We start from the raw sequence: 12,787 nt of genomic DNA, 5'->3' as shown, positions 1-12,787 counted from the left end.
TGCCAATCCTATTTGTATTTAGATATTTTTAAAGATTTTTAAATTTTTATTTATTTATTAGAGAGAAGCGAGAGCGAGCATAGGCAGGCGGTGGGGGAGGGGCAGAGGGGGAAGCAGGCTCCCCGCTGAGCAGGGAGCCCGATGTGGGGCTCGATCCCAGGACCCCGGGATCATGACCTGAGCTGAAGGCAGACACTTAACTGACTGAGCCACCCAGGTGCCCTGAGGAAGGCTTTTTTTAAGCAAGACATAAAATCTTGGATCACAAGGGGAAGACTAACAGACTTGCCTTAATTTAAAATTTCCAAATAACACTAAAAGCCATCAATCAAATTGAAAGAAAACCTCAAGCCAGGAGTCAACCTTTGCAATATACATGAAAGAGCACTAATATCCATGATATATAGAGAGCTCTTGTAAATCAATAAGAAATTAATAAGTAAACAAATAGAATTATTTGGATACAGACAGATACAGACAGATAATTATGGACACAGATAGAAATAGAGAAAAGGATACAGATAATTCATGGAAGTATAAATGACCAAGACATTGAAAAGATGCTCATTTTCGCTAAAGATCAAGAAAAAAACAAAACAATGAACTATTTTTCATCTGACAAAGATTATAATGACATAACAGGCTACATTGGTGAGAATGTGGGAGTGGTAGGAATCGTAACACAGAGTTGGTGAGAGGGTAAATTAGTATGATTCTGGATCGTATTTTGCCATTATCTGTTGCTATTAAATATCTTTTGACCCAGAAGTTCCACTTCTGGGAATTTATTCCAAAGAAATAAGTGGATAAGTGCACAAAGATGTGACCACAAGGATGATCCTGAGGCATTCTTTGTAACAATAAGAAGTTGAATGGGAAATACCTAAATTTTTGTTCAAAGAGGTTTGGTAAAGTTATTGAGGCCCAATTATACAATGGAAAACTCTATGGCCATAAAAATTAATAAGGTCAAACTAGAAAAATGTTCACGGTGTATGTTTTAGCTATTAATGTCATAAAGGTTTTAATCACCTTTTTGAGGTATAATTTATATACAAAAAATGCACCCATTTCAAGCATACAGCTAGATTAGTTCTGACAAACGTATACACCCCTGTAACCACTACCACAGTCAAGACCTTGAACAGGTCTTCCTCCAAAAAAATCCCCTTGTACACCTTTGCAATCTGTCCCAACCACAGCCCTCTGGCCCTGAGCCATCGATCTGCTCTTTTTCTCTAAGATTAGTTTTGCCTTTTCTAGGATTTCATATAAATAGAATCATACAGATCTACATAGGGTTTTTTTCATTTAAAAATTGTGATAAAATAGGAGTGTCTGTGCGGCTCAGTCGGTTAAGAGCCCCACCTCCAGCTCTGGCTCTTTAAAAAAATAAAGATTTATTTTTTGAGAGAGAGAGTGTGTGTGTGTGTGAGTGTGAGGTGGGGAGGCGCAGAGGGAGAGAATCCTCAAGCAGACTCCTCACTGAGCGCAGAGCCCCATGCAGGGCTCCATCTCATGACCTGAGAGGAACACAAGAATCCAACGGTCAATCGGCTGAGCCACTGAGGCACCCCCTTGCTTTAAATTCTTGAGCGTATACCCACAAGTGGAATTTCTGGGTCATATGGTAATTCTTTTTTTAATTTTTTGAGGAACTGCCAACTTGTTTTCCACAGCAGCTTTACCATTTTACAGTCCCACAAAAAGTGCATAAGTGTTCCAATTTTTCCACTTTCTCACCAATGCTTGTTTTTCCTGTGTTTTTGATAGCAGCCATCCTAATGGATGTGAGGTGGTATCTCATTATAGTCTTGATTTGTGTTTCACTAATGATGAGTGATGTTGAGCATCTTTTCATGTGCTTAAATGCCTAGTTGGATATCTTCTTTGGGAAAATATCTATTGAAATCCTTTGCCCATTTTTACATCCGGTTGTTTTTTTTGTTGTTGAGTTGTAAGAGTTCTCTATATATTCTGGATATTAATCCCTTATCAGATATATGATTTGCAGATATTTTCCCCCATCCTGTAGGGAAAAGTTCCCTTTTACTCTGTGTGTGGTGTCTTTTGATGCACCAAAGTGTCCAATGCTCATGAAGCCCAATTTGTCTATTTCCTCTTTTTTTACCTATATATACCTATACCTTTGGTGTCACATCCAAGAAATCATCACCAGATCCCATGTCATGAAGATTTGTGCTGTTTTCTTCTAAGAACTTTATTGTTTTAGGTCTTACATTTAGGTCTTTTATCCTTTTGGAGCTTATTTTTGTATATGGTATTAGGTAAGATAGGTAAGGGTCCAACTTCATGCTTTTGCATGTGGATGTCCAATTTTTACAGCACCATCTGTTAAAAAGACTGTCCCTTCCTCATTGAACAGCCATGGCACCCTTGTCAAAAATCTTTTTACCATATAAGTGAGGGTGCGTTTCTGGGTTCTCTGTTCAATTCTGTTGGTCTGTATGTCTGTCTCTATGCCAATATCACAATGTCTTGATTACTGTAGCTTTGTAGTAATTTTTGAAATTAAGAAGTGTGAGTCCTCTAGTTTTGTTCTTTTTCAAGACTGTTTTGGCTATGGGGGTCCCTTAAGATCCCATTTGAATTTTAGGATGGATTTTTCTATTTCTGCAGAAAATGTTATCGGGCTTTTAATAGAATTGCATTGGATCTGTAGATAGCTTAGGGTAGTATGGACATTTCAATAATATTAAATCTTCCAATCCATGAACATGGGATGTGTTTCCATTTATTTCTTTAATTTCTTTCAGCAATGTTTTGTCACTTTCATTGTGCAAGTCTTTCACCTCCTTGGTTAAGTTAATTCCTAAGCATTTTATTATTTTGGATGCTATTGTGAATGGAGTTGTTTTTATAATTTCTTTTTCAGATTGTTCATTGTTTACATATAAAATTACAATTTCTATTTGTGTGTTGACTTTGTATTCTGCTACTTTGCTGAATTAATTTATTCTAAAAATTGTTTTGTAAAAGATCATATCATCTGCAAGCAGAGATGATTTTAATTCTTCCTTTCCAATTTGGATACCTTTTATTTCTTTTCTTGCCTAGTTGCTCTAGCTAGAATTTCCACTACTATGTTGAAGAGAAGTGGTAAAAGCAGGTATCTATATCTTATTCCTGATCTTAGAGGAAATGCTTTTAGACTTTCACCATTGAGTGTGATGTTTGCTGTGGGTTTTTCACATATGGCTTTTATTATGTGGAAGTAGATTTCTCCTATTCCTAGTTTGTTGAGTGTTTTGTTTTTTTTAAAGATTTCTTTACTTATTTTAGAGAGAGAGAGAGAGCACGAGTCGGGGAATGGACAGAGGGAGAGGGAGACAAGCAGACTCTCTGCTGAGCAGGGAGCCTGATGTGGGGCTCAATCCCAGGACCCTGAGATCATGACCTGAGTCTAAATCAAGAGCCAGACACTTAACCAGCTGAGCCACCAGGTGCCCCAGGGTGTGTGTGTTTTTTTTTAAATTGATTTATTTAAGTAATCTCTACACCCAATGTGGAGTTCAAACTCATGGCCCCAAGATCAAGTCACAAGCTCTTCTGAGTCAGCCAAGTGTCCCCTGTTGAGTGTTTTTATCATAAAAAGATATGTAGGGGCATGTGGGTGGCTCAATTGGCTGAGTGTCTGCCTTCAACTCAGGTCATGATCCTGGGGTCCTGGGATCGAGTCCCGCATCTGGCTTCTTGCTCAGCAGGGAATCTGCTTCTCCCTCTCCCCCGCCTGTGCTCTCTCTTTCTCAAATAAATAAAAAAATCTTTAAGGAAAAAAAAAAGGATATTCAATTTTGTCAAATGCTTTTTCTGTATCAGTTGAGATGATCATGTGGTTTCTTTATTCTGTTGATGGACATTACATTGATCAATTTCCCTATGTTGAATCATCATTGTATTCCAGGAATAAATTCCTGAATTTATTAAATGATTAAATTTATTAAATTCCTGAAATTTGTTTTTTGTTGAGGATTTTTGCATTAATGTTCATAAGGAATATTGGTCCATAGTTTTCTTTTCTTGTAATGTCTTTGGCTTTGGTAGACTGACCTCATAGAATGAGTTAGGAAGGGGTGCCTGGGTGGCTCAGTTGGTTAAGCCTTTGGCTCAGGTCATGATCCCAGGGTCCTGGGATCGAGCCCCGCATTGGGCTCCCTACTCTGTGGGGAGCCTACTTCTCCCTCTCCCTCTGCCTGCCGCTCCCCCTTCTTGTGCTCTCTCTCTGTCAAATAAATAAATAAAATCTTTAAAAAACAAAAAACAAAAAAAACAAGTGCCCTTCTTAATGCTCATTGCCCATGTAGCCCATTCCCCACCCACCTCCCCTCATCACCCCTCAGTTTGTTCTCTATCACTAAGAGTCTCTTATAGTTTGTTCTCCTCTCTCTCTTTACCCCCTTTCCATATGTTCATCTGTTTTGTTTCTTAAATTCCACATATGAGTGAAATCATATGGTGTTTGTCTTTCTCTGACTTATTTCACTTAGCATAATACCCTCTAGCTCCAACCATGTCATTGCAAATGGCAAGATTTCATTCTTTTTGATGGCTCAGTAATAGTCCATTGTATATATATATACCACATCTTCTTTATCCATTCATCAGTTGATGGACATTTGGGCTCTTTCCATAGTTTGGCTATTGTTGATAATCTGCTATAAACATTGGGGTGCATGTACCCCTTCAAATCTGTATTTTTATATCCTTTGGGTACATACCTAGTAGTGTAGTTGCTGGATGTGGGGTAGTTCTATTTTTACCTTTTTCAGGAACCTCCATACTGTTTTCCAGAGTGGCTGCACCAGTTTGCATTCCCACCAACAGGGCGAGAGGGTTCCCCTTTCTCCCCATCCTCACCAACATCAGTTGTTTCCTGTGTTGTTAATTTTAGCCATTCTGACAGGCATGAGGTGGTATCTCTTTGTGGTTTTGATTTGTATTTCCCTGATGATGAGTGATGTTGAGCATCTTTCATGTGTCTGTTAGCCATCTGGATGTCTTCTCTGGAAAAGTGTCTATTCATGTCTGCTGCCCATTTCTTAACTGAATTATTTGTTTTTGGGGTGTTGAGTTTGGTAGGTTCTTTATAGATTTTGGATACTAATCCTTTATCAGCTATGACATTTGCAAATATCTTCTCCCATTCCATAGTCTGCCTTTTAGTTTTGTTGACTGTATCCTTTGCTGTACAGAAGCCTTTTAACTTGATGAAATCCCAACAGTTCATTTTTGCTTTTGTTTCCCTTGCCTCTGGTGCTGTGTCTAGTATGAAGTTGCTATGACTGAGGTCAAAGAGGTTTCTGCCTGTATTTTCCTCTAGGATTTTGATGGTTTCCTGTCTCACACTTAGGTCTTTCATCCATTTTGAATTTATTTTTGTGTATGGTGTAAGAAAGTGGTCCAGTTTCATTCTTCTGCATGAGGCTGTCCAGTTTTCCCAACATGATTTGTAGAAGAGACTGTCTTTTTTCCATTGAATATTCCTTCTTGCTTTGTCAAAGATTAGCTGACCATATAGTTGTGGGTCCTGTAGTTGATTTTTTGTAGGGAAAGGTTTAAATTCCTTTCATATTTTCTTTTGTGTATATATTATAGCTATTTTCTTTGTGGTTACCATGGGATAACATTTAACATCCTGAAATTCCAACAGTAATTTGAATTTATACCAGCCTAACTTCACAACATACAAAAACTTTGCTCTTTTACAATTCCATCTGACCCCTTTTGGTTATTGATGTCACAGTGTTACATCTTTATACATTGTGTGCCCTCAAACATAATGATTTTTAAAAATTCCTTAGTCTCTTTTCTTTAATTTTTAAGAATTTTTATGTAATCTGTACACCCAGTGTGGGACTTGAACTCACAACCCCGAGATCAAGAGTCACATGCTCTACCAATTGAGCCAGCCAGGCGCCCATTCTCTAGTCTCTTAAATTATGTAGAAACAAAATTTGGAGTTATAAACCAAAGTTACAGTACTACTAGCTTGTGCATTAATTTTTTTTCTGTAAAGTCTGCTAATAATCTTATTGAGGATCACTTTATGTGATAGTTTGCTCTGTCTTGCTGATTCTAATATTTTCTCTTTGTCTTTTGAAAGTTTGGTTATAATGTGTCTTAGTACGGGTCTCTTTGAGTTAATCTTACCTAGAATTTGTTGAGCTTCCTGGATATTTTATAGTGTATTTTTATATGGAAAAAAATTAAGGTATGGAGAATTATGATAGGATACCTTTTTGGGGGGGCGCGTTGTGATAATCAGATCCCATTGTTTGTCTGGCGTTATATAGAAAAGCTGGAAATATAGGACAGTGTGATTAAGAAATTGTTTTTTATTTTGTAAATTTCTTTTTTCTTTTCTTTTTTTTTTTTTTTTAAGTAGGCTCCATGCCTAATGTGAGGCTTGAACTCACGACCCTGAGATCAAGAGTTGCATGCTCTACCAATTGAGCAGCCAGGTGCCCCTATTTTGTAAATTTCAGTTGCTTAGATTTTGCTAACAAACATTTATTACTTCCCCACCTCATTTGAATAGATTGCTTACAGAATTATAAAAGTAATACATGCTCATTAAAAACATTTAAATAATATAAAAGCAAGTAAAGTATATACTTCACTTTCATTCCCTAGGAGTAACCTTTTCTGGTTGATGTTTTGTTTCATTTTTTATTTTTTATTTTTTTATTTTTTTTTACTTGACAGAGATAGAGAGCACAAGCAGGGAGAGTGGCAGGCCGAGGGAGAGGGAGAAGCAGGCTCCCTGCAGAGCAGGGGGAGCCTGATGTGGGACTCGATCCCAGGACCCCGGGATCATGACCTGAGCTGAAGGCAGTCACTTAACCAACTGAGCCACCCAGGTGCCCTGTTTCATTTTTTAATTAGGTGCTAGTGCAATAGGGAAAATGAAAGAATAAAAGGTATCAGGATTGGAAAAGGAAAAAAAAAACTGTCCCTATTCACAGTTGACATGATGGTATACATTGAAAATCCAAAGAATCCACAATTGATTAGAACTAATACATGAACTTAGGTTTCTGAACACAAGATCAATACATTAAAAGATCATGTATATTTCTGCTTACTAGCAAAATGAAATTGAAAGTAAATTTTTTTTAAGATTTTATTTATTTATTTGACGGAGAGAGACACAGCGAGAGAGGGAACACAAGCAGGGGGAGTGGGAGAGGGAGAAGCAGGCTTCCTACTGAGCAGGGAGCCCGATGCGGGGCTTGATCCCAGGACCCAGGATCAGGCTCAGGTCATGATCTGAAGGCAGACGCCTAACGACTGAGCCACCCAGGCACCCCGAAAGTAAATTTTTGAAATATTTAAAAAGCAAATACCTAAGAATAAATTTAACAAAAAATCTGTAAGACCTCTACACTGAAAACTACAAAACAATACTAAGAGAAATTAAAGAAGACCTAAAGGAGGGATTTACCATATTCATGGATTGGAAGACTTAATATTGTTAAAATATCTGTTCTTCCCAAATCGATCTATAAATTGAATGACTTCCTAATCAGAATTCCAGCAAGCTTTTTTGGTGAGGAAGGGAGGGTAGAAATTGGCAAGCTGATTCTAAAATATATATGTAAAGCGAAAGACTCTGGAGTAGCCAAAATTATTTTGAAAAAGAAGAACAAAGCTAGAAGACTTATACTACACAATATCAAGGCTTAGTGTAGAGCTTTAGGTATTGGCATAAGTGCAGACAAATGGACCAATGCAGTACAACAGAGCATACAGAAACAGACCCACGCGTGTATGGTCAGCAGATGTACAACAAGGCCTCCACTGTAGTTCAGCGGAGAAAGGACGGTCTTTATATTAAATTGTGCTGCTCCAATGGGATATTCTTATAGAAAAATGGACCTTGACCCCCTCCTTCCCACCATACACAAAAATTAATTCAAGCTGGATCATAGATCTAAATGTGAATGCTAACACAGCCAAGCCTTTAGAAAAAAGTACAGAATACCTTCAGGAATTTGAGCTAGGTAAAGACTCGATGGAGCACAAAAAAAGCACTAACCAGGAAAGAAAAGAGTGATATATTGGGATTCGTTAAAATTAGGGATATCTGTTCAACAGAAAACAGTTTTAAAAGGGTGAGAAAGCAGACTGTCTCCAGTTTGTATAGGAGATGTCTCCAATACATTTAAAAATCAGTAAGAGACAGCCCAGTTAAAAATGAGCCAAAAAATTGAAGATATGTCACAAAAGATAATATCCTTAGTCATCAGAGGTCTGCCTGGGTGGCTCAGGTGGTTAAGCATCAGACTCGTGATTTCAGCTCAGGTCATGATCTCAGGGTCATGAGATCGAGCCCTGTGTCAGCCTTTGTGCTGGGCATGGAGCCTGCTTAAGATTTCTCTCTCTCTCCCTCTGCCCTTCCGCCCTCTTAAAAAGAAAAATTTTAAAAATAGTAAAATATATATATAATTAAAAAAATATATATAATACCCTTACTTATCAGAGAAATGCAAATTAAAATCACTTTGGAAAAATGTTTGGTAGTGATAAGACTAAATATGCCTATTTTTGTGATCCAGCCATTCTCTGCCTGGGTATATACCCAACAGAAACAAGTGTTTATATCCATCAAAACAGTGTATCAGAATATTCTAGCAGCTTTACTCATGGTGTCCAAAAAAGTGGAAACAACCAATATCCATCAACAATGGAATGGGATTCCTTTTTTTTTTTTTTTTTGGTACATTCATACAATCAAGTCCTGCATACTAATGACAAAAAATAAACCACTGACACACTCAGCAGTGTGGCTGACTCTCGCAGACATGTGGAGTGAGAGAAACGAGAACATACTCTGTGATTCCACTTACGGGGAGTTTAATGTCAGGCCCAACCAATGAGGCGATTGGAGTCAAAACAGTGGCTGCCCTTGGGGGCGGTTCCAACTGGGCAGGGGCCTGTGGGAGTTCTGGGGCACTGGAAACCTCTACACATTGATCTCGATGATCAGTATGATCATTGATTGGTACGGACACACAGATGTATACATATGTAAAACTCCACTGAGTTCACTTTACTATCTGTAAGTTATAGGTCAGTTTAAAAATGGTCATGGGGCACCTGGGTGGCTCAGTCAGTTAAGCGTCTGCCTTCAGCTCAGGTCATGATCCCAGGGTCCTGGGATCAGGGAGCATCAGGCTCCCTGCTCAGCGGGGAGTCTGCTTCTCCCTCTCCCTCTGCCCCTCTCCCCCTGCTAGTGCACTCTCTCTCTCTGTGTCAAATAAATAAATAAATAAATAAATCTTTAAAAAATAATAAAAATAAAAACAGTTATGCTAGCAGCTATCTACAAATGTAAATGTGCCTAAACCCAAAGGAAGCAATGTTACTGCGGCCTCTTAGTGCACGAGGCCAGGATGCTAGGGCCTCTGTCCGGCTGTTGGCATGGGTGATGTCAGGGCACGGCCCAGGGCTGGACTCCAGAGGCCCCCACGGGTGACAGACTGCTGCTGCTGGGGGTGGGGTGGTGGCTGGGAGTATGAGGGGACCATGGTGAAGAAGGGCCAGGCTCAGAGCCTCTCTATTCTGGCAGGACAGTGTCTAGAGCACTATTTTTTAATTTAATTTTTTATTAAAATATGTACAGCATAAAAATTGCCATTGTAACCATTTTTTAAGTGTACAATTTAGTGGCACTGAGTACATTTACAATGCTGTGAGACCATCACCACCAACTACCTCTAGACTTTTTCATCCCCCAAGCGGGAACTCTGCCCCTACTAAGCACTAACTTCCCGTTTCCCTCCTCCCAGCCCCGGGCACCCACCCTTCTACTTTTTGTTGCTATGAATCTGACTACTCTAGGGACCTCATATAAGTGAAATCATATAGTATCTGTCCTTTTGTGTCTGGCTTCTTTCACTGAGCATGGTATTTTCCAGGTTCATCCTTGTTTTAACATATATAAACATTTCATTCCTTTTTAAGACTAAATAATATTCCATTTTATGGATAGACCACATTTTGTTTATCCATTCATCCTTCAGTGGACATTTGGGTGGTTTCCACCTTTTTTCTCTTGTGAACAAATGTTGCTGTGGACACGGGTGTGCAAATACCTGTTCACATCCCTGCTTTCAGTTCTTTGGGGTATATGTACTCAGAGGTGGAATTGCTGACATACTGTCCTTCTATGGAGCACTGTTTTTAAAACACCTCTGCTTAGCACAACCACCTAGAGATGTATTTGGTGTGAGGTAGGGCCTCAACATGGGTGTAGTTTAAAGCCACCCGGGTATTGTAAGGAGCAGCCAGAATTGAGAACCGTTAGACCAGAGAGGCTGGGCAAGTGACAGAGGAGGGACAACAGCACACAAGAGTGAGGGGAGAGGAGATTGGACTGAGTCTGTATGGGAAGGTGGGAGGGGTGAGCCTCTCCGTGTTGGAAACCAGTGCTTCCTCTGCATCAGACACCCATCTTTGTTGCCCTGCTGACCTCAGGGCTAGAGATCCAGATTTAGCAAATTAAGATACAGGACACCCAGTAAAATTTGAATTTCAGATAAACAGTGGTTCTTTCAGTATAAGTATATCCCAAGTATTACATGGGATATACTTATACTTTAAAACCCAGGGCCTATATCGGAGGCTGACAAAAGAGCTCCCCCCATGGGACAGCTACCTGGCTGCTCATGTGAACAGGGCCTGTGTGCAGCCCAGATGCTGCCCTGCAGGGTGGAACTCGCCCCAGACCTCTGAGTGGAGTGTGATCTGGTGGCCACATGTCCACCAGGGACAGTCAGGTCCTGTCCAGTGTAGACAGCCTCTAGGGAGAGTGGGAGGAGGCCCCGCCAGCCTCAAGGGGGAGAAGACGGGGGGCGGGTGGGCCTTGGGCTGCCTTGGGGGATCTGAAGGCCAGAAGTCGGTCAGTATGAGAAGGTCTGTGCTGTCGTGGGCAGGGCCAGGCCAGACAGACGCCCCTCCCCAGGAGCCTGGCTTCCCCTTGCTCATGCGTCCTCCGGAGCCTCATCCATTGGGTAGGACGCAGCAGAGGACCTGTGCTCCCTGGTGTTGCTGTCACTCAGGTTCGACAGCTGAGCTTCAGTCTCATCCCTGAGAAGACACAGGTCCCGACTGACTCATCGTCTCTGCCAACAGGTCCTGTTTTGTCCTGCGCTCCCCTCCCCCGGGGCCTGAGTCCTAGCCATCTGTGGCCCGTGCACGACAGCCAGCCTCTCTCTGCCCACCTGCACGCCGCGGCTGCAAGGGTCCTGCAGTGCTGACCTCCTGCCTGGGCTGCCCTTCCCTCAGGCCATGGCCTCTTGGGTGCTCCTCTCTCCCAACTCCCTGCCCCCACCCTGCCTCCCAAGGCCCAAGAGGGCAGTCCTCAGCCCCCTTGAGGTAGCCCAGCACCATGGCTACAGACCACTTGAAACCAAACAGCCTTTTGCAGAGGTGGGAGGCAGTGGTGCTTTGCCGCAGGACATGGCCTCCTGCCACTGCACTGCCCCTGGGACAGAGGAGGGCAGCTAGCCTGCGCCCCCACCTGGGAGCCAGCCATAGGGTGGCCTCTGATGGCCAAGAGTGAGACCCTAGCTCAGGGAAAGCCTTGCCCCCATTGAGGAGACCCAGAGGAGCCCTGGGAGCCCAGGAGCCTGGCCATGGGGAGGACCCCACAGCCAGCAGCCACCCCTGGCCCACCTCAGTGGCACCTCTTCTGAGAAGGCCTCTGTGGTTACCATCTCTGTCAGAATGATGAGCCTCATCTCCATCCGAAGGTGTGGCTGGAAGAGACCCTTCAGGGCTGCTCACCCAACACGAGGGTGGTGTTTGTGCTGGACCCCAGCCTTCCTGCACCATCTACCCTTGGCCCCTCAGGACCCTGGGGCAGGTCTGATACTGTCCCCCCCCATCTTACAGGTGGAAATGGGGTGCCAGGAATGGAGCCCGGGTCTGCAGGTTCCAGGTTTCAGCCCTGGGCTGCCCAGCTCAACCTCCCTTCTGCCTGCCTGTAGCACTTTCTGGTGACTTCCTGCTCCTCCTAGCCCATCATTGGTACCTGGGGAGCTGGGCTTTGTCCCCTCGGCCCATCATGGGCTGTCCTTGGGCACATGTTTATTCCACACGGTGAACTAGTCCTGCTCAAGCAGCTCCCAGCACCCATGGGGACATCTCAGTGCCACCCAGCCACTGCCCCCTAGAGAAGCTCAGGCCTTAAAAGTCACGGTCCTTCCTGCCAGCAGTCTCTTCTTCCTCCCCCGTCCTGTGCTGAGGCAGCCTGGGCTTGACTTACCTCCCGGGCCTCGTGGTCCTAGGGATGCCGAGACTGGGGGGCTGGGGATGCTCCATCCCGGTGCTCCCAGGCTCAGCCCTGCTCCAGTGGACGGAAGCAGCTGCGTGGTGGTGGGGATGTCCTGGGATTCTCTGTGGCCAGTCAGCTGGGCCCCGAGCCCTCAGGATCTGTGCAAGGCAGGAGCAAGGTCCTGTGGGAAGGGATGGGGAGGTGCTGACCGTGCAGAGCAGTGGGGTTGCAGCCCGCTGGCTCCTGCAGTCCCCCAAGCCCACCAGCTGTCATGGCAGCTGGGGCTCCTCACCTCTTCCTGTGCCTGGCTCCACCTCAACCCTCCTTCCTGTCTGATTTCAAAAGCCAACAGCCTCTCAGACAAATCAATGAGCCGCGGCTGCCCAGATTGGCTCTGTCACCGCCCCGTAAGTCAGAGAGGCAGGGGGTTCCGCCAGGATCTGGATTTGAGGACCCCTGTAGACGTCATGCTCAGGAGAGGGGTTC

The 12,787-nt window shown here is 43.1% G+C and overlaps 1 protein-coding gene across 1 annotated transcript in view; it reads right to left on the bottom strand.

Moving 5' to 3' along the window:
* NLRC3 (NLR family CARD domain containing 3) overlaps positions 1–12,662 on the bottom strand; it is a 35,853-nt gene extending 23,191 nt beyond the window's left edge. Inside the window, exon 1 of the mRNA XM_078074907.1 lies at positions 12,293–12,662. The gene's annotated coding sequence lies outside the window, so the exon portion shown is untranslated. The remainder of the gene's footprint in view (positions 1–12,292) is intronic.
* Positions 12,663–12,787: the final 125 nt, after the last annotated feature.

Source organism: Halichoerus grypus, chromosome 6 (genome assembly GCF_964656455.1).
Source record: "Halichoerus grypus chromosome 6, mHalGry1.hap1.1, whole genome shotgun sequence".
Taxonomy (NCBI): Eukaryota; Metazoa; Chordata; class Mammalia; order Carnivora; family Phocidae; genus Halichoerus; species Halichoerus grypus.
This window is presented reverse-complemented; position numbering and strand designations above follow the sequence as displayed.